A 25,650-nucleotide genomic window follows, 5' to 3' on the forward strand; every position below is an offset into this window, starting at 1 on the left:
CAATTTTTTTAATGTATAAAACAAGGCCAAAATTTTTGGGGTGTCACAACACTACCCCCCTTAAGAAAAATCTCGTCCTCGAGATTTGTTAAAAGCTGTGTTAAGAAAATATTACGCAATAAAGATGTGGCTATAGTGAGAGGGCAATAAGTGGTGAAAAACCACAGTGTCAATACTGGTGCCGCGTGAAAAAAATCTACGGTTCGGGACAAAATCGTGAGATTTCTATGCTGGATATAAATTTAGAATAAATACACGCTGGTCGTACCCGAGAGCACAGTGCTCTCTCTGGCTGACAGGTGGACCCGGGGTCCATAGTCAGTCTCTTCTTCCTCTCTCCCGCGCGCTTTCTCCATCGGCGACGCCTAGCGCGTAGGGCATCTAGGCCGTACTGCGGTAGTGCGCGGCGTGCTAGCTGCCGGTGCAGCGTGCACTCACCTCGCGGGCCAGCGCGCTGTCGGCACTGCTCACGGATTTGACTTCCGAACACCGGCGATCGGCGACGAGCGGCGTTGGTGGACTTCGCCCACCGTACACCGAGCTCGAGCTATAAAACGGCCGGGGTGCCTCTCTCTTCTTCCTCACACCTGGCCTCACTTCTTCTTCTCCTTCTTTCTCCATTACTGCTTACAGAAGCTCGGGTGAGGCTGTAATGGCGGAGGCGATGCCGGACTGGTTTGCGGTCCTGATATACGTAGGGCTGGCGACACTGCTGGGGCTCTCCGTGCTCCTGTGCGTGATGATCCTCGACGAGCGTCGCGACGCTGCTGCTCGGGGGTTGGCTCTCCATGGTGGTGGTGATCACGAGGAGTAGATGGGGTGTGCCGGGTGCTTAACCGTTGTTAGGGGGTGATTAGCTGGATGCAACACTGTTGCAAAGTTTTGCAAACAGTATATGTGTCCGAATGGTAATGGTTGTGAGTCTGCTGCGTGGTGCCGTGTGAAATTAAATAATCCACGTCGTGAGAAGGGGCAGATGTAGCAACTCAGGGAGAAGAAATCTCACTCTAGAATTTTGCGAGGGAAAAACAGTTAATTTTAAAGGAGCATAAACCACAACAAAAACTACACACATTAATAGAAACCAAAAAAAATTGACTTGTCGTACAAACTCAGGGTATCACGCATAAGTCACACACATAAATAAATGTCGCAATAATGAACACCGCAGCAACGTCTAAAATGGAAACGGTAACTGGATGGGGTCCCTAGAAAATGTCTCTGGTACTGGGATACACTCCTCTTCTATAGGGGGAAGTGGATTGACCAGTCGATGCACGTGTCTCTCCTGGTCGGGCCTTAGTGCTCTGCCGATGGCGATCTGAGGATTTAAATCCGCGAGGCTCTGAAGATAACCCATCACACGTTGCGATAAATGCTCTTGAGCGATGACGTACTGGACAAGGTTGGCCAGGACTGGGTCTCTCTCAATGCATCCACCTGGAAAAGTTGTCACTCCTCCGGGTGCTGCACGGCTCGGGAAGTAATAATACCCTCGTTCGCTGGCATAGGGTACCGCGAATCGAAGGCGAGAAAGCGCTTTGTATGCAACAGCTTCTATGGCCATCTGTGAGGTGAGCATAGATTTCCCCACGAAGGAGACCTCTGTTGGGTCTTGGTTTGAGTTTACGGGAGGGATGTGTACTGCTGCCCAATATCTCGAGGTGGAAGGGGTAATTCACGATTTGAACAGCTCGTACTGGGGTGGCTGGGTAGCGCCCATGGTACTGCAGGTAAAATCCCGCAATATCTTGACAAAACTACCTGGGGTTGCATCTGGGGTTCTCATATAAATGCTAGGGCTCGGCATGGCCAGGAAATGGCTGTGAGGGTGGTGCACAAGATGAGGGGTGCTTGGCAAGGTCACGCGGTGTCCTTTTTATAGCACCGGAGCTGGGTCATTTTTACCGTGGTGAATGGTAAAGAAAATTTTCAGCTCTGTTCCAAGGGTCGGGGTCAAGTCACAGATTCACACATTTCACTATAGTGATGTGTTACTGTGGGGTTGACGGGGTGATCTTTGGTAACTGTGTCCGGGATAGGAATCTTTTACCGCATACTGGCGTATCCAGGCAAGGCTACCATTAAAATAGAGGCACGACAACAGGCGGCATCTAATTACAAGACCACACAATTACATAGCGAGGGTACAGTGGGACTCAATACGACTCGGGTGACTTAGTCTACCTCGTTTACATCCAAGCGGGCGTGCCTTGAGGCTCCTCCACGGGTCTCGTCATCGGAATTAGCTGGAGTGGGTCGAGGGGCTGCAGGCTCGGGGTAGCGATGATGACCATCTCGGGGATTGTTGGCCACAACCCCGTTGGAGTGTGCTCCCAATATGCGACGAAGCACTTCTGGGGTTATCGCAGCACCTTGGCCTATGGCTGGGGCAGGCCTCAGGGACTCGATCGGGTGTCCAAACAGCACGACTGGGTTGTCGGCGTTGGGCTCGTTTTCTTCTCTCGCCGGGGCTCGACGAACCAGCTCTCCACGAGCTGCGATTAAATCAATAGTGATTTGATCGCATAGTTCCTCTAGTGCACTTACATAGCGCACTAGGTGCAACAATGCAGGATCCGTCTCGTGATCTCCGTTGGCAACTTGGGGTGGTCTACCATACCCTTCACGTCTGGGGTAGTAGTGGAACGAGCGACAGTTAACTCTGGGCGACAAGTGCTGGAGATGAATTATAGCCTCTCGAGCAGCTAGCTGGATGGCTTGAAGCTCAAAGGAAGTTGTCCTTCCGGTGAACCTGTAGGGGCGCTCGGGCTCTAGACCCCTACCGTAGATGTGTACAGTGGCCCAGAATTGACGGTTCTCACCGCTCATGGGTCCTTGGTACACAACATATTCTGGGGGCTCTTCTAACGCATAGGCACGACGGGTGAGGTTTGCGAGTATGGTCACAAAGCCTCCAAGGTTGGTTGCTGTGGTCTCGTTGTGCACGACAGGGCCAGGCATTGTGGCTTGGTTTGGGGTAGAGGCTGTGCTGTGCTGTGTTGGGGCTAGCGTGCCCTTTTTATAGGAAAAAGGGGACGGAGTCTTCCTTCGCACGCTTGCGAAAAGACTATTTAGGACTTGGTCACTAGCGCATGAGCGACAGGTTAGGTTGATAGGTTGGGCACCGACTGCCAAAAGGTGTTGGGTCACTGTGTGGCTATCTTGCATGGGAAGCTTGACTGGGGTTTGGTTAAGATCTGGTGGGTTGGTTTACTTAGGTTTATTGACCTGGCTAAGATAGGATTAGCCAATGGTCAGCCTGGCTCTAATACCAAGTCTGTCACGACCGGGTTTTCCAGACATAAATTTCCAGAAAAGACCGTCGTGCTCATCAGCCCCAGGATTACTGTTAGCTGATGAGGCTCCAAACTTGATATAGAAATCTCAAGCAAAATACAAAATAGGTAGTACAAGACCCTTCTGGCCTGTGAGTACAACAATTGGGTTTCTAGTGGTTGATGGCGGAAGCGGTTTGTGAGACATCAGTGTCTATGGGACTCCATTTCCCACGGGAACAGCTGACCAGGTTAACTCCTATCTTCGCGAGGCTGCTATCACCGTTGCTTAGGTCTCGAGGCTGTCATCGTCATGCTCCTCTCCAAGCAGAAATCTGGCCAAGACAATAGCCAGGGACAAGCCAGTGAGTACTTTGAATGTACTCGCAAACATTAGGAACACAGGTATAATATAATTGATAATCATGCGCAAAAAAAATTTTATGATCACATCGTCAGTCATAAATAAAATATCTTTTATGCATGCAAGCAGGTTATTATCATGCAACGTGAATAAGCAGTAATAGAGAGGGAAATAAAATGCCGCAGTCGGGCGTCTGAGCGACACCACATAAAGGGCTTTAAAAGAAATGCCACAGTCGGGCGTCTAAGCGACACCACGTAAAGGGCTTTAAAAGAAATGCCACAGTCGGGCGTCTGGGCGACACCACATAAAGGGCTTTAAAAGAAATGCCACGGTCGGGCGTCTGAGCGACACCACATAAAGGGATTTAAAAGAAATGCCACAGTCGGGCGTCTGAGCGACACCACATAAAGGGCTTTAAAAGAAATGCCACAGTCGGGCGTCTGAGCGACACCACATAAAGGGCTTTAAAAGAAATGCCACAGTCGGGCGTCTGAGCGATGCCACATAAAGGGCTTATAAAGTAAATAATCACAATGAATATCCAGGAGGTAGAACCATCCCAGGGATACTCAATAATACAAATAATGCAACAGGTTAGTCCATCATAAAATAATAATCATGGTTCTCACAAGTAACTAGTCGATATCCAAGTTTGGTTTAACAATATCTCCTCCGAAGACCGACACTAAGACCAACACTTGACCCATCCCAGACTGTAATCCTTAACCATGGACACGGCTATTCGAATAGGTTTAATCTCTGCAGAGGGTGTACTGTTTACCCATGAGTAACGGATTCCTTTAGTCCATCGGGACTAATTCCGTCTATGGCCTTTTAGTTGAAAACACGCCTAACTTGCACACACTAGCTTAACTCATCGGTGTCTGGAATCACCCACGACACTTGTTAAGCAAAACTCTAAGTGGGGAGGCTACAACCTCGCGTAGCATGGGATCAAATTTATATCGCGCGCTCTAAGGGGTGGCCTCCCCTCTCGGTCTCAACCAGAAACACCCATGCCCCCGGACCAGGTAGCATGCCTACCGGCTACAACCGATATCTTCTACCATGGCCTCTCTGTACGGTGTGTGCTGGAAAGGGGTTGACGACTTACTGAACCGTACCCTACCTGTGGCAGGGACAAGTGGTAGTACATAGCAAGTATGGGGGTTATTGGAAACAAGACTCGGTCTACGGTCGACTCAGGAGGTTTATAATTTCCCTGCATGACATGAAAACAAATATATTTCAACCGAAGAAATCACCACTCAATGTATCTTACCATGCCATACCGGACATAACCGTCCCGACGGGGACCGGGGACAAGCTCACGCCTACCCAAGGCCGAGGCTTTCCCGGATTCCTTTCCGGCATGCATGCAAGGCACATGAGGATGATTACCATCACAATTATATTCATTTCCAACAGCAAGGAAATCACTGATATGCTTCCATGCAAATGATCATGTCACATGAAATAACAAGTCCTCCGATATAAGGTGGTGTTATAAACGTGTCAAATAACACACCAAAAACATTATGCCAGGGTTCAGAATGCTTGCCTTTAAGTTGTGGAGGGGTGAGGTGCTCTCCAAAACTTTTGAAAGTTTCTTCTCTCTCCAAAATCCTATTTTAAAATATATTTGAATTAACACACATTTCAAAAACAGTACAAAAAAGTTGTTTGGAAAATTTTCAAATAAATCTTAAAATAAACTAGACATTATTTGAGAGATGTAGGAAAAAGAATCAATTCATTTGGAGTTATATTTAAAAAGTTATAGCCAGTCAAATCTGTTATATAAAATAAAACTGAAAAGAAAACGTTTCGGAGGGGAATACGCTTTCGGAGCGGGGAAAACGTACTGGGGGAAATACGCCTTCACTTGATCCCACGTGGACAGGCACGCGGTCACTGATAGTGGGTCCAGAGGGCCCACTGGTCAGGTTTGACCAGTCTATCCCTCCTCTTTCTCTGTCCCGAGCGGAGGCGGAACTCCGGTGATCGCCGCTGGCGATTGGCGGCTCCGTTCGAGAAGCCGAAGCCATCCACGGGCTCAGTGGGTCGAGGCGGTCCCGCCGGTGGGTGTTACGGTCTCGGGGGTGGACGGGGTCGTCGGCGGTGAGCTTCGCGGCGGAGGGGAGCTTCGGGAGCAAGGTGATTTTGGGGCTACGGTGGTTCCTGATCAACATCGAGTAGTGGGAATGGTTCACGGGAAGATGAGGAAGCTCTTGGTGGAGAGAACGGGGAGTGGGAGGTCCTGGTGGTGCCGAATTGGCCGGGGCAGTGGCGACGGCTGCAGTTGCCGGAGATGAGGAAGGAGGCCTCCCCGGGTCAATTGGCTGCCACGGGAGAACTAGGGGAGCATTCTAAGATTGCCTGTGTGCTTGAATGGGTTCGGGGACCTCTTTTTATAGCTCGTCGAGGTCGGTTCCGCGGCGGCCGTGGATAAGCCCTCCGGCGAACCGCCTCTCTGTAGCCAGGGCGACGTGGCGGCGACGAGCGCTAGTGGACACACTCGCGGATGAGCATGCGCTGTTCCAGGGGCCAGGTGGCGAGCGGAGGAAGGTTCGGCGGTGCCGACATGGGCAGAGGCTGTCGGGCGGCGGCGGCGGCTAGCGCTTGGCCTGCCGGGCGCGGCGAGGGGCGGCTTGGCGCGTAGCTGTGAGAAGGGGAGCGCGTGGCGTGATGCTGCGGAGCGAGCCAAAACCGTGGGGGCCAGCGTGTCGGCTCGGGCGCGGGTCGTGCAATACGCGCGCTCTGCTCGCGCTCCGGGCGTGCGCGGGACGTGCTCGACGCAATGCCAGAGCGTGCTAGAGGTCGAGGTTGAGGCTGGGAAGAAACAGGACTAGGTTAGGAGTAAAAGGGAGTCTAGTGGACATGCTTGTTTGATCAGAGGTGCAAGTTCACAGTGCAATGCCAAAACTCATGTCAAAACTGGTCATGCCCATAAGGTGTTTGACAAAATGCTAAGGGCACTTAGGCAGGTCTTGGAGTGGCCAAAAACTCCAGATGGTGGTCTCTTTAGATGCAAGAGAGAGTGGTGAGGTTAGTTGGCCAAAAGCAGAAACTTGCTAGTGCAAGTTTTGCAAAACTACAATTCTGGACAGGAAATAAATGACATTATTTCATGAACCAAAATTAATCCAATGGGTGCATGCTCCTGGATTTAAGGGTTTGGTAGGGCTGTCTACAAGTAGGAGAAAGCACAAGATCATTGGAGCAAAATTAAATAGGGTTGTAGTAGAAATCACAAGGCTGGACCAAAATGAAGATGAGGTTGATTCACTCAAATTTTTCAAATAACATCATTGGGTTTTTGCATAAAGTTGAATCATATGCTACTACCAATATCCCATAATTTTGGTGGAGGCCAGAAAGAATTATTTAAATGGGTTGTAGTGCAAATGCACTCTGGACCAGAGAAGAAAGATTGAGTGTAGAGCTCAAAATATTACATGAAAAAAAGATATTTTTGTATAAAAATGATTTAAAAACATCACATGACATCTCCAAATTTTTGTGGGAATTTTAGGTGAATTTATCAAATGGTTGTAGTTCAAATATGGCCATATAACCTTGAAAAACCATTTTTCAAGAAAGTAAAGATCAAGCAACTTAATTAGTTAATTAGTTATATTAAATAAAGGAAAGTTTTTCTTGACAGATTAAATAAGTCCAATGAAATATTTGAAAAGTTTTATCTTTGGGAAAAACTCATCATAACAGGGAAGGAAATGATTTAAAAATCAAAATGGAGCTCAGAAATTCAAAGTTTTAATTCCTGGCAATTTTTTTAATGTATAAAACAAGGCCAAAATTTTTGGGGTGTCACAATATGGGACTGTTTCCTTCCTCTAATGGGTATACACATATTTTAGTTGCTGTTGATTACGTTACTAAGTGGGTAGAAGCTATTCCAACTAGTAGTGCTGATCATAACACCTCTATTAAGATGCTTAAAGAAGTTATTTTCTGAGGTTTGGAGTCCCTAGATATTTAATGAGTGATGGTGGTTCACATTTTATTCATGGTGCTTTTCGTAAAATGCTTGCCAAGTATGATGTTAATCATAGAATTCCATCTCCGTATCACCCGCAGTCTAGTGGTCAAGCAGAACTTAGTAATAGAGAGCTTAAGTTAATTTTGCAAAAGACTGTTAATATATCTAGAAAGAATTGGTCCAAGAAACTTGGTGATGCATTATGGGCCTATAGAACTGCATATAAGAATCCTATGGGTATGTCTCCGTATAAGATGGTTTATGGAAAAGCATGTCACTTACCTCTTGAACTAGAACATAAGGCATATTGGGCCATTAAGGAGCTCAACTATGACTTTAAACTTGCCGGTGAGAAGAGGCTTGTTGACATTAGCTCACTTGATGAATGGAGAACCAAGGCCTATGAGAATGCCAAAAAATTTAAAGAAAAAGTTAAAAGATGGCATGACAAAAGGATACAAAAACGTGAGTTTAATGTAGGTGATTATGTATTGTTATACAACTCTCATTTAAGATTTTTTGCAGGAAAACTCATCTCTAAATGGGAAGGTCCTTACGTCATCAAGGAGGTCTATCGTTCCAGTGCCATAAAAATTAATAACTTTGAAGGCACAAATCTGAGGGTGGTGAACTGTCAAAGAATAAAGCATTATATCTCAGGCAATCCCATAAATGTTGAAACTAATGTTATTGAAACCGTAACCCTAAAGGAATACATAAGGGACACTTTCTGGAACGTTTCAGACTCCGAAAAGGAATAGGTATGTGGTATGGTAAGTAAACCGACTCCAAAACAGTTCTAATAGCAATTTTTCTCCGTTTTGGAATATTTAAGAAAATAGGAAAATAAGAAGTAGTCCAGGAAGGACACGAGGCGTCCACAAGGGTGGAAGGCGCGCCCCCTGCCTCATGGGCACCTTGTGTGCTCTCCGGACTCTGTTTTCTTGCTCGATACTTCTTTTGGTCGGTAAAAATTCATTATATAATCTCCCGAATGTTTTGACCACCGTACCACACAAATATCCTCTGTTTTTGTTTCAAGCTATTTTTCTGGCAGATCTAGATCACCATGATGTCTCCAAGTGCCCCCAAGGACAAGTTTTTCGAGAAGGTCATCAACCCCTACCTCGCGGAAGTGCTGTAACATCCTCAAACCATTGAGATGTGTGAGGGGTTGTTTCACATCCACGATGTTGAGGGAACAAGGAGGACCGGGAGCGTGGAGACAAGGCTCGAGGCAATGGAGCAACAAGTTTTCAAGTGCCAGGAGATGGTGGAGCGTGGACTCGATGCCAATCATATAATGATCACGGAGTTCACCAACAACCACCAGCTGGATGCCAAGAACATTGGGGAGGCCATCTTCAAGCTTCACGAGAAAATTGAGCGCCTCCTAGCCCACATCTATGACCTGCAAAACGAAAACTGTGAGTATGAATATAGATTCAAGAGGATGAGTTTGGCTGCAGATTTGAGGATCCTGGAGACTCGATCATCCTTTTACGATGGTGAGCCTATGCCTTGGAATATGGACGACAAGCCTACATCATCAACAACTCCACCATCACCACCCCCAAAAAAAGAGAACTGAGTATCTGGTATGAGCACTCCCCTTGGCAACTGCCAAGCTTGGGAGAGTGCCCCGATATCGTATCACCATCACACTCCTATCGTTTTTCTTAGTTTGATCCTTTTGGTAATATCTTGATCTAGTAGAATAAAGCATTAGTATGATCTAGTTTTGAGTTTTGCTTTATGATCCTTCTATGTAATCGAGTCCGTGATCTATATATAATAAAGATTAGTTATGAGTCAATGGCCTGATTATTTTTCCATGATCTAGAGGGAATAAAAATAAAAGAGAAGAGAAAGAATAAAAAGGGAAATAAAGAGATCATATGGATATTATGGAGAGTAATGACTTCACATATAAAGAGTATGATGAATAAAAGTTGTTGAGAGTTGACAAGCATAGTCTTGGTCATTGTTGCTATTAATAGGAAGTAATAAAGAAAGAGAGGTTTTCACATATAAATACACTATCTTGGACATCTTTTATGATCGTGAGCACTCATTAAAATATGACATGCTAAAAAGTTGAAGTTGGACAAGGAAGACAACGTAATGGGTTATGCTTTCTTACATCTGAGATAAATTATATTGTCATGGATCATCCAGCATGTTGAGCTTGCCTTTCCCCCTCATGCTAGCCAAATTCTTTGCACCAAGTAGAGATACTACTTGTGCTTCCAAATACCCTTAAACCCAGTTTTGCCATGAGAGTCCACCATATCTACCTACAGATTGAGTAAGATCCTTCAAGTAAGTTGTCATTGTTGCAAGCAATAAAAATTGCTCTCTAAATATGTATGATTTATTAGTGTGGAGAAAATAAGCTTTATACGATCCTGTGATGTGGAAGGAATAAAAGCGACAGACTGCATAATAAAGGTCCATATCACAAGTGGTAATATAAAGTGACGTTCTTTCGCATTAAGATTTCATGCATCCAGCCATAAAAACACATGACAACCTCTGCTTCCCTCTGTGAAGGGCCTATATTTTACTTTTGTCTTATACCTTATACAAGAGTCATGGTGATCTTCACCTCTCCTTTTTACATTTTATCCTTTGGCAAGCACATTGTGTAGGAAAGATCCATATATATATATATATCCAATTGGATGTAAGTTATCATGAACTATTATTGTTGACATTACCCTTGAGGTAAAAGGTTGGGAGGCAAATAAGCCCCTATGTTTCTCTGTGTCCGATTAAAACTTCATACCCATAAATATTGCGTGAGTGTTAGCAATTGTGAAAGACTAAATGATAGTTGAGTATGTGGACTTGTTGAAAAGCTCTTACATTGACTCTTTATGATGTTATGATAAATTGCAATTGCTTTAATGACTGAGATTATAGTTTGTTAGTTTTCAATGAAGTTTCTGATTCATACTTGAAATTGTGAATGAATTGTTACTTTAGCATAAGAAATCATATGAAAATATATATATATGTGTGTGTGTGTGTGTGTGTGTTGTTCTAAGAATGATCATGATGCCCTCATGTCCGTATTTTATTTTATCGACACCTCTATCTCTAAACATGTGGACATATTTTTTGATATCGGCTTCCACTTGAGGAGAAGCGAGGTCTAAGCTTGGGGGAGTTGATACATCCATTTTGCATCATGCTTTTATATCAATATTTATTGCATTATGGGTTGTTATTACACATTATGTCACAATACTCATGCCTATTCTCTCTTATTTTACAAGGTTTACATGAAGAGGCCCGACAGCTGGAATTCTGGGCTGGAAAAGGAGCAAATATTAGAGACATATTTTGCACAACTCCAAAAGTCCTGAAACTCTACGGAAGTCAGTTTCAGAATATATAAAAATATTGGGCGAAGGAAGCACCAGAGGGGGCCACCCACCATCCACGAGGGTGGGGGCGCGCCCTACCCCCCTGGGTGCGTCCCCTGCCTCGTGGGCCCCCTGGCAGGCCTCCGGTGCCCATCTTCGGATATATAAGGTCTTTTGCCCTAGAAAAAATCATAAGCAAGCTCATGGGACGAAACTCCGCCGCCACGAGGCGAACCTTGGCAGAACCAGGGATCCGGCGGAGCTGTTCTGCTAGGGAAACATCCCTCCGGGAGGGGGAAATCATCACCATCGTCATCACCATCGATCCTCTCATCAGGAGGGGGTCAATATCCATCAACATCTTCACCAGCACCATCTCATCTCAAACCCTAGTTCATCTCTTGTATCCAATCTTTGTTCCAAAACCTCAGATTGGTACCTGTGGGTTGCTAGTAGTGTTGATTACTCCTTGTAGTTGATGCTAGTTGGTTTACTTGGTGGAAGATCATATGTTCAGATCCTTTATGCATATTAATACCCCTCTTATTATGAACATGAATATGATTTGTGAGTAGTTACGTTTGTTCCTGAGGACACGGGAGAAGTCTTGCTATAAGTAGTCATGTGAATTTGGTATTCGTTCGATATTTCGATGAGATGTATGTTGTCTTTCCTCTAGTGGTGTCATGTGAACGTCGACTACATGACACTTCACCATTGTTTGGGTCTAGAGGAAGGCATTGGTAAGTAATAAGTAGATGATGGGTTGCTAGAGTGACAGAAGCTTAAACCCTAGTTTATGCGTTGCTTCGTAAGGGGCTGATTTGGATCCATATGTTTCATGCTATGGTTAGGTTTACCTTAATACTTCTTTTATAGTTGCGGATGCTTGCAAGAGGGGTTAATCATAAGTGGGATGCTTGTCGAAGGAAGGGCAGTACCCAAGCACCGGTCCACCCACATATCAAATTATAAAATTACCGAACACGAATCATATGAGCGTGATGAAAGCTAGCTTGACGATAATTCCCATGTGTCCTTGGGAGCATTTTCCTTTATATAAGAGTTTTTCCAGGCTTTTCCTTTGCTACAAAAAGGATTGGGTCATCTTGCTGCACCTTATTTACTTTTGTTACTTGTTACCCATTACAAATTACCTTATCACAAAACTATCTGTTACCGATAATTTCAGTGCTTGCAGAGAATACCTTACTGAAAACTGCTTATCATTTCCTTCTGCTCCTCGTTGGGTTTGACACTCTTAATTATCGAAAGGACTACGATAGATCCCCTATACTTATGGGTCATCAACCCGTCCCGCGGCAAACTGCCGGGGCACTTGTGATTTACTTGTGTGCAGGATAATGATAAAGCTCCTTCTACATAAATTGATGTTATCATAAGCATAAAGTGATATGCTCTTTAAATGGAGGATCAAATGATGTAGCACAAAGCAAAAAACATGCACGATGGCACGACAAATCAAAGTTTACTGGCCTATTACATGACTCCGTGAGCCAAACAAGATCAAGTGTTTTCAAACGATCAAAAATATAAACCGCCCGGTGGATTACTCATCTTGGCGTTGCTGACTTGAGCCTTCCGGATCATCGTTCTCCGGTTCTTCGTCCTCCTCCATCGTCTGGAAGTTTGGTGTTGACCAATCAATGCCACGTAAGGCATGAAATTCAGCTTCATCATCAATAAGATTTGACGGGTCAACTTCAGGGGCGAAAGTATGCTTACGAATTGGAGGAATCAGATCCATCACTTTATAAGATGGTGTAGACATCTTCTGATTTTCTGCATCATAAGCCGGTTGATATTTTGAGAGATTGGTTTCATCAGCAATTACTGTCGCATGATGACGGATTTCTTTAGCACAGGCGGCAAAGTCTTTCTGGTCAAAAGGAGTACCGTCTTCTTTCAGGCTTGGATACCCGGTAGCTAACTCGGCCAGGTCTAGCTCTGGTAACCATGCCTTGGCATGGCTCAAGGCCGTCACGGCGCCGGCTCTCGCACATGACCGTTTTATCTCTTGAATCCTCGCAGGCAGAATTGACAATTTTTTCAACACGTCACTTAGCAGGTTGGGTCCTTGATTTGTTGGAGAAATTATGGCTAGTGTGCGCTGAGTTCAGGTATATAGCTGTTCAACTAGCGTATATACGGCTTTAAGCTTCACCAGCACATCTTGATTAAGATTACTGCTCCTTGGACCTGTGTGATAATCGTGGAAGTAATTAGTGTCGATTTATACAATCACGGAAGAGATTCAATTTCAATGTTCACACGACTACTTACCAAAGTGAAAGTGCTAGTGATCGACTAGAGGGGGGGTGAATAGGCGATTTTTATGAAAGTCTTCAAAACATGGAAGTTTTGAAGACAAACGATAGAAATAAACCTATTACCATGCAGCGGAAGGTAGAGTACACTAAGCAAGCCATAGTCAAGTATTCAATGAAACGAAAGCACAAAGACTAATAGCAGCTAGGCAGTATAGATCAGGATGGAAGATAGTATGAAGCCAATCAGAACAAGCAGTCACACAGTGAAGACAAATAGATAATCCAAACAGGAAATGACTTCACAAGGACCAATCTGCAAATAAAGAGATGGGAAGGATAGAACCACTGGCTCGTTGAAGACAATGATTTGTTGGACCGGTTCCAGTTGCTGTGACAACTGTACGTCTGGTTAGAGAGGCTGAGATTCAACTCAGAAGACCGCGTCTTCACCTTATTCCCCTTCAGCTAAGGACACCCAATCCTCGCCCAATTACTCTGGTAAGTCTTCAAGGTAGACTTCCAAACCTTCACCGACTTCGTTCACCGGTGATCCACAATGACTCTTGGATGCTCAGAACGCGACGCCTAACCGGATGGAGGATTCACAGTCCTCAAGTGTAATAAGTCTTCAGATCACACAGGCAAGAAGACTTAAGTGATGCCTAACACTCTTTGGCTCTTTGTTTTTAGGGCTTTGTCCTCGCAAGGATTTCTCTCTCAAAGGCTTCAAGGTGGGTTGCTCTCAAACGACAAAAGCTGTGCACTAACTCTGAGCAGCCAACCAATTTATGGTGTAGGGGGTGGGCTATTTATAGCCACTAGGCAACCCGACCTGATTTGTCCGAAATGACCCTGGGTCACTAAGGAACTGACACGTGTTCCAACGGTCAGATTTCAAACACACACAACAACTTTACTTGATCTACAAGCAAAGCTGACTTATCCAGCTCTGGATAAGATTTGCTCTCATTGTCTTCGCTCGAAGACATAGGATTTTGGTTAAGCATCACTTCAGTCATTCTGACTAGTTTACTTGGACCCCACTTAACAGTATGGTGGTTCCTATGACTCAACAAAGAAGAAAAAGAACGACGAAACAACTAAGTCTTCGCGCTCCATAGTCTTCATGCGATGTCTTCTCTTATCATAGTCTTCAATGTGAATGTCTTCACATACCACCTTTGACTTCAATGTCTTCATACATTTTTAGGGGTCATCTCTGGTAGGAAAACCGAATCAATGAGGGACTTCTACCTGTGTTATCCTGCAATTATCACAAACACATTAGTCCCTCAACCAGGTTTGTCGTCAATACTCCAAAACCAACTAGGGGTGGCACTAGATGCACTTACAATCTCCCCCTTTTTGGTGATTGATGACAAACTGGTTGAAGTTTTCAACGGGGATAGAAATATGTGAAATTGTAAAGGATTTAAGTGTTGTCTTCGTAAGTAGCAGAAAGGCTCCCCCTGAAGATGTGCATATAAGTATTTTGCTTTTGAATGCAAATGCACATGGCAGGTTGTACTTGCGGAGCTCCTCTTTTACTTATGAAGACAATGACATGCATAATGAAAAATGGACATCTGCAAAATGACTTCGTGCGGAATTTATCGTCGCACATGCGGAATTTATCATTGCATCACATAGTGTCAAAGAAGGTAGCAGATGACCATCAAGTTTAAGTGTTACAACTCAAAACGAACCAAATGTTTCAAAAGCGAGAGTTGTAAGAACTTGGCAAAAGTAGCAAAAAGTAAAACAACCACCCATATGGACCCGCTTGAAGACTATCAACTCATATGCTTCTCCCCCTTTTGTCAGTAAGGACCAAAAAGGTTTGAAGACATAGAGATTCTACTCGTTCCCATGAGGTGCAGGCGAAGCAGCAGGGTCGTCGTTGAGGTCCGTGGTGCAGAAGAACTTGGTGCAGTGTCGATATGTGGCGATGCATACGTTGGAGAAGTCACATCATGTTCATCCTCAATAACTCTGGCATTCACCGTGGCAGCTGAGGAAGAATAGTCAGAGTCTTCAAGGGAGGGAGTCGACGCAAGTGAGCATTCCTTGGAGGAGTGGAGTCAAACTTGAATCTTTCTGTGAAGCCATTGTCTTGAAGATCTTCTTCAGCAGTGAGCAAAGTCAAACTCTTCCAAGACCTCCGTCAGGTTTCATGTGTAACAAAGGCATTCTTGGTGGCAAGATTGCAAATGTGATTGACGTCCACCAAGAGGCTTTGCATCTGACGCTTAAGCCAGTCATGATGCTTATCCTGTTTCTGATGTAGCGCGACGAGAAGCTCTCGGTAATTGAGAACACGAGATCGCTTCCGAGGCCTTTGGGAAATGGTGCTTCCAGTGGCGTCAGTTTGGGCGCGAGGGGCACGTGCGTTACCATCCAAGGGATAAACACGAGAGACTGCCTGAACTCCTTCAATGGGCTGGGTGAAGCCTTTACGATCAACATTGTGAAGATAAATCGGATCCTTAGCAGGCTCTGGGTAAATAGCTTCAACAGACAGATCAACCTCTGGCAAGAATACAAGATGATTGTGCGTGGACAGCTGATAGTTGAAGGTAGAGTGAAGCTTGATAAGACGCATTACCCATGGAGCATAGAACTTCAGACCAAAAATGTCGGAGCCAGATGCAGCCAACTGCCTGATGAAGAAGTCTTGAGCATTGAAGCTGATGCCATTGAAGATATAGAAAACCAAAGTCTTCATTGCTCCTTCAAGCTTCGCTGTAGATGAATGTCCTTTGACAGGCCATAGAGTTTTCATGATGATATGGTAAATGGTACGGGGCAGATACTCTAGGTCTTCGACAAAGAATTCCGTTGGGTATTCAGCGTCGCGTGGCAGAGGCTTCATCATGCTTAGCATTTGGCTCATGTTGGGTTCTGGCTTCTGAAAAATGCTCTCCAAAGCATTCTGGTGTTGTTGACAACCTGGTTCGTAGTATTCACTAGGAGTGGGCAGGGCTGTGATCTCAATGATGTCTTGAGCTTTAGCTTCACGATGAACATCTCCTGTCATCCACTCAAGGATCCAAGTCTTCGGATCCCTGTTGTATCCACGAATATGGAGGGTAGCATAGAATTGAAGCAAAAGTTCTTCATTCCAGTGTTCCTTGTCAGTCACAAAATTAAGCAGACCCGCATCATGGAAGCAGTCAAGGGCTTCTTCAAGGCATGACAGTCCAGCAATGGCTTTACAATCAAGATGCATGTGAGGGAAGATGCGTCCCTGATTGTACAAGATTCATGAATAATAGCTTCGCTGCTGATAACTCCAGAATTGGTCCGAAGAGATTCTTGGCCATGTGTAAGGGTTCTTGGCACTGTTGAAGAATGTGTTGTGTGCCTTGAATCCATTCAGATTAAATGATCCCGGTGAAGTTGCAGTACCTCGAAACCGTGGTAGCCTTGGCTTTGGCTTCTGGACCTGAGGCCTGTGCTCCACATGATAGGCAAACTAAGGTCCGGAAGCAGGCGGAGGAACCAGGATTGGCCAGCGGACAGTAACAAGCTGTCCACGATCATATGATTGCTCGATGGTGTGTGCCTTGGAGGAGGTACAAGAGCAGAGGCATTGGCTTCAGGCAGTGGATTCGCTTCGGGTGCTGCATTGGCTTCAGGTGCATTCACTTCTGGCACCACATTAGCTTCAGCCATGACAACGTTATTGGCTTCAGTGTTGATGTTGGTGGCCGCCTCAGTATTGGTAACCTCCACTTCAGGAGCTGGAGGGTCAGACACGTTCTCCTCGAGAACAACTTCAGGGTTGGACGGGGGTGTACCAAAACGTTCTTCTTCTCTTGGTTCTTCTTCATGGTCATCGGCTGATGCAGTCGTAATATCTTCAGTCATTTTGGCTTCAGATTCAGAAATGGTCACAATAGGAGAGGCTTCAGGAAAGACTTCGCGTGAAACGGATTGGCACTCTTCTCCTTCTGGAACACTTGACAATGTGACCTGTGGCCTTGGTCCTTTGTGAAGCCTGCGAAATGCTGGCGACGCCTGTGGAGATGGAGTTGGTTGGGCCTCAAAGTCTTCACTGTCAATCACCGGAGTGGTGACCTATGGTGGGGGAGTGACTGGTGTTTCTTCAGCACGAGGGGATTCTGGAGGGTGATCACCCCATGAGTCATCCTGAGCAATTGGCGTCAATGGACGACCAATGCTGATGAGTTTGCTGTTCGTGAGAACAGGCGATGATACCAAATTGTGCTTGATCTGAGGAAGGATTTCATCATCTTCAACATTGTCGTGAGGACCAATGTCTTCAGCTGTGGTGGGGTCAACAGATGGATTCTCTTCAGATTCAGGAGCCTCTGTGGAAGCAGGCTCATGAACTACCAGACGATGTTCATGATATTCAGACGCAGGACGAGCAACAGAAATTGGCTTGACAAGAAGGGGCTCTGTGGAAGCAGCCGGGTCTCTCTTCTTTGTTTTCCTTTTCTTGGTTGGGGGAGCATCATCAGTGGTGGCTTTGGTCTTGCGCTTTCTGGCTTCGGCTTCAGCTGCTCTAGTTTTCTTGAATTCTGAAGCCACTGTGGGGACCTTAGGCTTCAAGCCTGTCATACTGGCTGGGAAGACAATGCGAGGTTCTTCCTGCCTTGATGCTTCTGGTTCTGCCACAGCTGGCTTCTTCTTCTTCTTGGCGGCCATTCTGGGGTCGATGCCTGGTCGCCCCAAGGGCTTGCGCTTTTCAGCTTCATTGTAGCCTTGAACACATTTGGCAGCAAGATTCTTCATGCGCTCACGAGAACCTTTTGCTTCTTCTCGTTTCTTGTGGAATGCCTCCTTGAACTCATGCATCATGACCTTGAAATTTTGAATGTCTTCAACATTGAGCTTGGCCATCTTCTTCTTGAACTGAGCCTTTTCATAATCGATCTTATGCTTCAGCTCAACAATTTTCTGAGCAAGAGCCAGCTCAGGAGCAATGGCTCCATGGAAGGAGACGCTGAGGCCAATTGGAAGCTGGAGATCATCAAAACTGACATCTGGGCTGTCAAACCACTCATCAATAAACTTGTATAAGATTTCCACATCAAAGAGGGGAAGATCATTGAAGATTTCCGCCTCTTGCTTGCTCTTTATCAACAGCTCAAGAGCGTCATCGCCAAGATCGTCATCGCTGGACAGATCAATGGCGTCATTCTCGTTTCTCAAAATAGCAGCAGGGGTCAGTGCTTGACTAGTGAGTTGCATGGGCTTTTTCAACTTGGCAGACTTGGAGACGCGTGAGAGATCTTCAGACTGCACACTTGCTTCAGGAGGTGCAGTTGCCAGAGGCTTCGCCCGTGAGACCTTTGGTGCAGAGGGGGGCTTTGAAGCCTTTGGTTTCTGTTGCTTCACAGGCTTCAGAGGTGCAGGCGCTTCATCAGAATCAGAGTCATCTGCAGAGTGGTCCATGACTGCCCCTTGAACCTGAATGTGAGTGATGAGACCTTCTAAGTTGTAGAAGGGCCCAATAAGATTGGGTTCAGCTTCGCGTGTGCCATCAGCTCGTGGTGCAGAGGGGCCTGGGTTGAAGTCTAATCCCAAAGACTTCTTGTTTTCCTTGGCCGAGTTCTTTGCAGCCTGATAGTTGCGCTTGAACAAATTATCTTCACGACACCATAACAGAGAGGATGGGTCGGCATTAGCAGGCTGAGGTCCACAAATCATGCAGGGGTAGAAGCCCTGAGCAATAGCTTAGGACTTCGACTTGGGCTGAAGACCTTTGTATATTATATCTCCCCAGGGGCCCTTTAAGGCATTCTTCTCAGCACACTCCTTGGTGATGAATCTGTACTTGAACCATTCCTCTGCCCAATGTCTTCGAATCCATTGGATTCGGTTCTTGCGTTCTCCATGGGTTTCTTCTGGATCTGACTTGTATAACTCATAGAGATCTGGTGGCAGGTCCTTAGCAGTGTTTCCACGGCGTTGTCTGCCGCCCTTCCTGACTGATTTTTGAGTTGTCATGAAGTTTAGACTGAAAGGCTTCAACACTTTCAAAGTCTTTCGTCTACTGGTCAGACAGGAACAGGCTTCAGGAGAATTTATGTGACGCTGTAAGAACTCTGCAAATGAATGCAGACTATGAGAACCAAGGGATTCTCCCATGGACATGTACCTCTGACAGCATTAGAGATGTGAGGGAAGGGGAAGAGGTCATATGCATTCTCAGAAGATTTTGAAGATAAATCAGTTTAGAAGACATTGACCTCATAGTGCGAAGACATTCACTCACATGTAGAGAGTTGGTTTCAGATTTGTACGAATCCACGAATAAGTACAAGTGAGGAATCTAACTACTTTGTGAAGCATAAGTGAACATACTAGGCATGCTATGAGATGCAGAATGAGATAGATCCAACTTGTAGGAACAGAAACCACTTGTGGTTGAAAAGGATGAATCTATCGGATCAAAAAGACTATAAAAGAGGTTTTATTTACCACACGAGGAACTGCTAGACGGAGTGGGAGAGGAGGCTGAGCAGTTCGATCTTCCGTGCCCTAACTTGGCGACGGAGGACACCTACGGCGACGGCGGAGAAGACGATGTCCGCGGCCAGCGTGAGGACGGCGTCGGTGAGGTCGCGGCAGCTAAGCGCTTCGTCGCCGGCGTCGTCGAGGGCTAGTGGTGGCGCTAGGGTTTGTGCGAGAGTGGAAGAAGAGATAATGACTGGGGTGAGGTGTGTATTTATAGGGATAGTGACGGCACAGTGTTATTACACAGGTGCCCCTGGCGGTTCACATCTGAAGGACACGTGGCGATCATGCAACACATTGGAGGTTGTTCCACGTTCCCACGCATGCCTGGATTGTCGGATGGTCGTTCCCACTTCTCCAGGTTTCAGGTAAAAAGGATTGAGCATTGAAAACATATTAATGTTTGTCTCTGTGTCTTCTGCTGACAAGGACACAGAGAAGACATTTTGACAGTTTCAATAGAATGCATATGATTTGTATTGATAGACTTAAGACGGGATCATAGAAAGGTCAGGGTCCGATCACATTCACTTAGTTCAAAAGATTCAACTAGAAGACATAGCTATAAGTGAATGCTGTAGAGGACAGAAACCAAATCAGTACGTTGAAGATGAACATGAAGCCATGTTAATAATGAAGACAAACAAAATGCGAAGACTTTGCAAATGTAACGCCAACAGAAAGTATTCCAAACAAAAGTTTGGTGGTGGCATTACCCACCGTATAGGGAATATTAGACCCAGACACGGCGCACAATTATCGTGGCGCTCCAAAGTCAAATTCCGCGTTAATGTATTCACACTTAGAGTGTAAGTCTTCATTTGTTGAAGATATACGTTGCTTCATGTGTTTGCACATCTAAGTCATCAACATGCATAAGTGTTAGGATGTGTGCATGATCACAGGACATTTGAGGATTCCAAGATATTTAGCTCACACTGCAACTTGCAAAACCTTTTCTCATCCAAGGGCTTTGTGAAGATATCTGCCAGTTGCTCTTCAGTGCTGACGTGAATGATATCAATATCTTCCTTCATGACATGATCTCTAAGAAAGTGATGACGGATCTGAATGTGCTTTGTCTTCGAGTGCTAAACTGGGTTGTTGGCGATCTTGATGGCGCTTTCATTGTCGCAGTAGAGTGGCACTTGCTTCAGATGAATGCCATAGTCTTTGAGTGTTTGCTTCATCCATAGAAGTTGAGTGCAGCAAGACCCAGCAGCAATGTATTCAGATTCAACAGTGGAGAGAGATACACAGTTCTGCTTCTTTGAAGACCAACATACAAGTGATCGTCCCAGAAAGTGACATGTGCCTGATGTAGACTTGCGATCACTACAAAAAAAATACACTTCCGTGATGATACGTGTTTGTCACAGTAGGTCGCTTTTTTCATGCATATACATCCATGACAAATTTATGACAGAATCAAGATAGTCATACCTGTGCTGTCATAGAAGTGTTCCATGACATTACCAAAATTATCATCACGGAAGTGTCCACTTCCATGACAATAAAGCGTGCATCACAGAAGTGCTTTCGTCAAGGGTGACCGACACGTGGCATCCACCGTAACGGAACGCCGCTAAGCTATCAGGTCGGGTTTTGGATCCGATAACCCGTTAACAGCCCCGACCAATGGGGATTTTCCACGTGTAAAATCATCATTGGCTAGAGGAAACACGTGTCGGCTCATCGTTGGGACAGATGTCATCCACTCACTGGACAGAAGGCGCCTATGATACGTCGACACGTGGCACGGCCCAACAGTGGCCCATTCCTGTGAAAAGGCCGGCCCATTTGACTTGGTCAAAAGCTGGCGGGCCGGCCCATGGAAAGCCTGTTAACGGCCTGTTCGCATATAGCCCATTTACAACCCGCTAATCCAAGGCCCGTTACGCCCTATCCGAATTAGGCCCAGTAGTGTCATCTGGGCCGTCCAATATGATTCCAGCCCGTTTTCACTTCTGGCCCATGTATAGCCCATGACGTCTTTCGGCCCATATGAGGCCCTTTGTAACTCTTGGCCCATTAGCGGCCCGTGCTAAAACTGGCCTGTAATGAACAGTGTATTACTTTACACCCATTAACGGCCCGTGGTGAAACTGGCCCGTAATGAACAGTGTATCACTTTATACCCATTAATGGCCCGTTATTCCGTTGGGCTGTTTCCAGCCCAAGTTAACTTTCGGCCTTCTGAGGGCCCATTTATTCTTGGGCTCATTTGCAGCATTCGGTTACTTACGGCCCGTTACTGTCATTTTCTGTTTATGGGCCAAATTCAGCCCGTCGTTACAGTCGGCCCATTTGCGGACCGTTAGTTTGTTGGGCCATTTTCATATCATCACCAAATACGGCCTATTAACGGCCTATTATGGTCAGCCCATAAAACGTATGATTTCCATTAAAGGCCCATCTACGGCCCATTAAAGGCCCATACAAGACCCATAAATGAGCCGGCGGCCCATGGATCCTACGAGACGTACAAGGCCCATGGATCCGACGACCCGTGAAGGGCCATGGTCGGGCGAATTGGCCCCCGTTTGAATGATATAGCATATTCAAAGAATTATCCTACTCAATACTATCACCTCTAAAAAGCCTACACTATTACAACAAAGAGATCAAGGCATAGAAAGGTAGAATAATCCTACACTATACAATAAAGAAATTACAGCCGATTATACCCACTGGGCATTATGGTTCAGCACAAGTGATAATAAAGCATACACAAACGGCAAATTACATATACTGGGCAAATACAGCTCATACATCATGGACGCGCATCAACTTAACTCCATTTAAACTATAATCTCTTCAGAAAATAGGATTGGCCGGATTCAGATAACACAAATTTCAGTCTGCAAAACGCCAATTCCTTCATGGTTACCTCAGTGTCTTGTTTCATTTTTGACTCCTGCATCTAATACCTGCATGTCCAGTCTCAACTTGTTGATTATACGTTGACAATCATGTACATGTTGTCTTGCCACCTCTAGTTGATGCTCGAGAACATCAGCACATTCCAATTCCAATCCATAATCATTCGGTAACGGCCATGCCGCACTGCTCGCATATCTTTGTGTTGATGTCACTTCATCCTGAAATGTTTCTGTAAGTACACATGACTAGGGCAAAAATATAGTTACAACAGTGAAGCGAACAAGACACTATTTTGTACTACATGGCAAAACAGGACTAACAATAATGTTACACGTCACTTTCAAAAAAAATGTTACACATCATGAAGCATAAGCAGGTGATATTTTAAAAATTATAAAAAAGATAGTCTGTGCAGCCTGCATACAGAAATCCCTCTTAGCTCACCAGAGGAGCATGATGTTGGGGCCCAATCGAAAACACAGACAAGTTACAAATTTAGACATCACGTTGCGTATAAGTAAGCAAGCAGTTGGCCATTCTGTGCCTCAATTAAAGTCTTAGGGAGCATAATGAACAGCAGAGGGTTTCATACAAACACACTACAACAGGCAAAACTATGCAATCATTAGCGTAGTATAAACTAGATTGTGAGCCTCATGCAATAATAGTTGGTTAATAGACTTCAAAGCTTCAGGCACACTTCGGCAGAGTAATTAAATGGTAAGGCCTTTAATTATGTCAACTAATAGTGATACAAGTACCGAATATCAGGCATGATTATTTGGGCATCTCATTAACTGAGGACAAATAAAGCAATTGAAAAGAGAAACTTAACTATGCCTGAAACAAACAAGGAATTGAACTATTGAGTTGCATACAGTGACTTACCTTAGTAGGTTGAAGAGGCTCAGTGCAGCTCCTACTTCTCTTGCAAGGTTCGTTCCTAACATCTTGTACTTGGAAATCCTCAATCTTATCTTCATTGCACCCCCTCTGCAAGGTGACACAAACTAGTTACTCGTCTCCTTGGAAGATAAATATGCATACTTTCCAGTCTGTGAACACAAAAGAATGAGATTATAACAAAACAACACCACATAATGAAACATGCCGCATCTCTTGCACTTGCACACAATGAAATGAGCATTTACTATGTCTGCACTATGTAAAAACTAGGCATACCTTTGAACTGGATCTCCAGGTACTCTTGGAGAGCCTACTGTAGTGTACAACCAAACCTTTATGTCACCTATGAGTTAGACAAGGCCCCACTACAGCAGCCCTTAGTGTTTAAATCATTGACAAGATCTGTTAGAGTGTTATGTAAAGAACAACAAGTAATCAAAGCAAATAGTCCTAGTATGGCTGGCTGATGCAAACAAGCAATTGAACAGATGTGTGAGCAAATCTTACATATCAAGAAAAGAAGCAAAGAAGGAGGCTCAAAGACCATCACTTGACTGACCAGATTTAAGGGGCATTTAAACATCATGTGCAACGTATGAACTAACATAAACATTGCATATTTCAGATTCTACAATGGAATGCACATGTATTAGGTTATGCCATGTAAGATGATGCCTAAATGTACAGATAGCAGGCATGAGTGATTCATCATTGCACACACAATTGAATTGCAGGTTAAGGGCCAGTTCGATTCCGCCTTTTCAGGGCATATTGTCAAAATAAGCCATAAAAGATGTAAAGAAGTCATTTTTGAGTTATGGGCTTGGGCTTAACTAATTTCGCTTTGGAGGGGGGTGTTTCAGGTAGAACCTCACTAAAAATTGAAGGGAAGGGGAATAGTGAAATGACTATGTTGTCTGCCTATATTACACTCAAAATGTAACTGCTGATGCCCGTGTCACACCTGACCCTCAAGTAAAAACAAACACACAAGCATTCATTGCCCTGCCCGCTTGCATCTCCTCTCCCCTTTCCACTATACGATGAATTGCTATGAGCTGCTTCAGCTGCTGCTATATGATGCATTGCTATGAGCTACTCCTGCTGCTGCTATATGATGAATTGATATGAGCTGTTGCTGCTGTATGATGAGTTGCTATGAGCTGCTGCTGCTGCTATATGATGAATTGCTATGAGCTGCTGCTGCTATATGATGAGCTGCTACAAGCTGCTCCTGCTGCTGCTATATGATGAATTGCTATGAGCTGCTCCTGCTGCTGCTATATGATGAATTACTATGAGCCGCTCCTGCTGCTGCTATATGATGAATTGCTATGAGCCGCTGCTGGTATATGATGAATTGCAGACTGCTGCTACTATATGATGAGTTGCTATGAGCTGCTGCTACTATATGATGCTTTCAGGTGGTGCTGCTATACGATAATAACCAGCCACTTGGACCATCGAATTTCAATAAATAATTGTTCTTCATTTAAATGTGGGTCATGTGTTCTTCGTTTAAATTAGGCAATGGGATCTCTATGGAAAACATTGACCAAAGTAGATTGTGCCAAGTAGATGGTATCTTTGTATTTGCATTTTGAGCAAATAGTGATGGTCTGTTTTCCTATCATATTAATTACTGCACTGGGTTCAATTTGTGATGTTTGCAAGTCAAATTAATTTCCATATGGGCAGCAAAATGAAAAAAATATAATGCAATCTAGACTTTCCACTGATCATACCAAAGATAAGCTAAAAATGCAATGAAAAGAACTGGTTGGCTTATTACATGGAGCTTATATTCACATGTGCTTATTTTCTTAGGATAACTCGTAATAACTGTCCCTAAGAAACTTGGCTAATAGAACTGGCATACAAATAACATGTCACGATGATTGCAATGGAGGAGTGACGTACCATGGCACACTATATAGGCTCACCGCTGCCTCTCCTTTTTTTTGCGATGTTCCATGAAATTGCCACATACATCTTGTACTTTTTCATTGTGTAACCCTATCTGCAAGTTGACACGGCTAATTTCAGACATCTCTACATGATA

The sequence above is a fragment of the Triticum urartu genome, chromosome 3A, assembly GCF_056163025.1.
Source record: "Triticum urartu cultivar PI428250 chromosome 3A, HENAU_Tu73, whole genome shotgun sequence".
Lineage (NCBI taxonomy): Eukaryota > Viridiplantae > Streptophyta > Magnoliopsida > Poales > Poaceae > Triticum > Triticum urartu.